Genomic DNA, 3257 nt, shown 5'->3' on the forward strand with positions numbered 1-3257 from the left:
TCTCTGAAGCATCAGGGGCGGGGACAGCATTCTCCATACCTGAGAGACACATAGAGGACAAATTCATACATGAAGAAAAGGCAATTTCTGGATTGTGTGAGAGCATTGACACTTGGATCCCAGCAGAGACCTCCACCTAGAAGGAACTTCATGAGAACCTCAAGAAGGAACAAAAGGACTTCCAGGATCCAAGAGCTGTGAATTTACTCTTGGTCATATAAGATCTCTTGGTTTGAGTCCATTGTCCCTAAGGATTTCATGTGTACAAGAGAAGAATGTGCCCCTAGTTTGGGGGTATGTAACTGTAACAACTATGCTTCTTACACCACTTAAATCAATAAACTTACCTAAAAGCTAATTAAGTCAGTGGCTGATTAGTAATAAAGAGCACACCAGGTAGGGGCTTGTGAAATAGACTACTTGAAACCCCAACCCCTTAGGAGTAATTTACCCTAATGGGAAGAGTGGTTAGCCACCCTTTGGGAACCAAATCTTTCAGTGCTAGTGGGAGTGAGGGAAAGAGCCCTAAAGGGGTGCTACATTTATAAAAAAAATTATAAAATACATTTATAAAAACAAAAAGGCAACCTTCACTTTCTCTAGTTTTCTTGAATTTTTTCATATAATGATAACAGCTGACACCTAGTGTGTAGCTTTACATATACTCTCATTTTTGTCTCGCAACAGCCCTGTATGGATGATTACCTTCATTTCACATATGAAACAGCATAGTGTAGCGGATGGAGATAGGTCTTAGAGCCAGAAAGATGTGGTTCAAGCCCTGCCTTTGACAGACTGAGCAGCAGATCCCTCAACCTCTGTGCCCCTAGAAGTACAAGCTACAGAACACTCACTGCTTTACCTTGGGAGAAGAGGTTTCCTTCTCAGTAATTACCTACACCCATGAACTCACACGTAGTCTGAAAAATAAAACTAGGGGAAACTGAGGCTCAGAAGGGGAAGAGATTTGCCCATAGCTGCAAGCTAATAAATGTTGGAGTCGGGACTCAAACTCAGGTCTTCCTAAGTCCCAGTCGAGCATTTGTGTTGGTAAGCAAAATGGGCCCTTAGCACTTAGTTTGGCTTTTGTTCTCTTTGAGTAATTCAGTGTATTTCATTGAGCTTTACTAGGTGCTAAGTCCCAGGCCCAAACCTCTATTAGGTGTAAAACCTTAGTGGGTGTGGATTGGCAACTAAGGCAGGGCCCAAGGTGGGGCTAACTCCAGGGAGGGCCTAGTTTACATGTCAGGGACAGCAGAGGCTCTTAGACCACGTGGGTTTAAATTGCCTCTTTGTGACGATTCTAGGTCACGTGGGTGAGTCTAATGTGTGACTCACCCCTGACGCTGAAAAAGATATAAAACCAGGGGTTGGCTTTCTTTTCTTTGGAGCTCTTTCCTGCAGCAGTGGTGGCGTGCATGACTCTGGGCCAGCCCTTGTTCTGAGCTCCTGGGCTGAACCTAGATGTTGGTAACTAGGAATTGTATTGGGTCTGTCTGTTGATGTTTGTAATTTGTTTGTACTTTGCTCTGAAGTTCAATGTGCTGGTCTTTTCCCCTGAACTAAGTGAATGATATTTGTATGCTGAATTAAAGTAAGCTTGTCAACCCCTTCACATAGCTTTCCTTAGTTAAGCAGATCAAAAGAACCTGTGCTTTTGCAGCATGCTGGTAGTGTTCTTGTTGTTGGGCTTTCACCCCCACAACAGCTGCTAGCCAGATTGTTGAAACAGCATTCCATCCAATACCTGGCACATAATAGGGGCTTAGTAAATGCTTATTGACTAGCCACTGACTATGCTCTTCCCCTTTTTCACTATCCTTGAATCTCTTTTTGCAAATGAATCAATCAAGGAAACCCTAGATGAAAAGCATCAATAAGACAGGCAGTGGGTGTAGCTGGAAGCCAGAGAAACTCCTCTCAGAACTTTTGGCTATTGAAAATGTGAGCCTCAACTATAGAAGGTAAGTTCCTTGAGGGCAGGGCCAGCACCCCCTCTATCTTTGTGTTCCCAGGCTAATGGCTTGCTCCAGTGGATGCTTAATAAATATTGACAGGGGCTTGAAATTGAGTAGTCACCAGGTCATGCCTGTGACAAATCAATGTCTCCAGGATTACTCATTATTTCTTGATTTCTTTTTCCTGGAATCTACCCAGGAGAGCCACAACTTAAGGAAACTTCTCACTTATACAGAGTTTATCTTTGTAATAATCTCAGGTTATTACACAGAAGGTCACTGAAATCAGTCTAATATGGAAAGGGGGAAGGAGTTAATGACCAGGGGAGGTGTTGTCTGAACTTAGTTTCTGAATTAAAAGAAAATATAATCTTATTTTAACCTCACTATTCCTCTTAGTAACTGAGGATCATAGATGATGTGCTTATGTTGAGGGGAGAAGCCTCTCTGGGCTTCATTTACCTCATTCATAAAGTGATGGGTTTGGACCAGATGTCCTGTATGGTCCCCTCCCATGCCAGCTCTAAAAATCAGAAATTCAGAACATAGAAATTAGAGGTCAAATCCAACCCTTTCCTTTTGCAAATGATGAAACTGAACTTGCCTAAGGCTGTGCAGATATCAAGTGCCAGAGAAGGCTTTGGATTCTAAATCTAGTCTTCTTTTCCCAATATACCCCTCCATGTGCTGGGAATATAATAGGATAGTGGAAACTTGAAAAAAAACTTCTCCCTTAACCAACCCTTAAATTGGCAATGTGGGACTTGTCAGGCCCCACTGAGCTCGTTCCCAGAGTTCCCTCAGCCACTGTCCACCGAGCTCTCCCTCCTAACTACTTCCTACCCTTGTTTCATCTTTTAACCCTTATTACCTGGGCACTCTGGTTGGAAACCCAACCCTCCCCAACTTCCAAAAAGAAACTCTTGAAAATCTGGTTTGTAAAAGCAAGAACTCCTCCATTCTTGAGGACTCTCAATTTTTTCTCTCCCATCAACTTCCCCATAAGGAATAGTGGGGAGCCACCTCTTAGCAGGTTGGCCAAAGCCAGTGTCTTTCTTTCCTCTTTCACTCACTTCCATCCGAGAGTCATAAAACAGTGTGAGGAACCCAGGCAGTGGGCCTAGACACACAATGGAGCAGATTTTTTCCTTTTGCTTTTTTTAACGAATGAATCCTCACCAATTCTCTGGAATTCTTTCATTCATTGACATTGCCTTTACTTTTAAAGAGGCGTAACGCAGACCATGCTTACTATAGACAAGAGTGCCACCTGCTGAGAGAAAACGTTATTGTAAGAAC

Source organism: Trichosurus vulpecula, chromosome 3 (genome assembly GCF_011100635.1).
Source record: "Trichosurus vulpecula isolate mTriVul1 chromosome 3, mTriVul1.pri, whole genome shotgun sequence".
NCBI classification, from domain to species: domain Eukaryota; kingdom Metazoa; phylum Chordata; class Mammalia; order Diprotodontia; family Phalangeridae; genus Trichosurus; species Trichosurus vulpecula.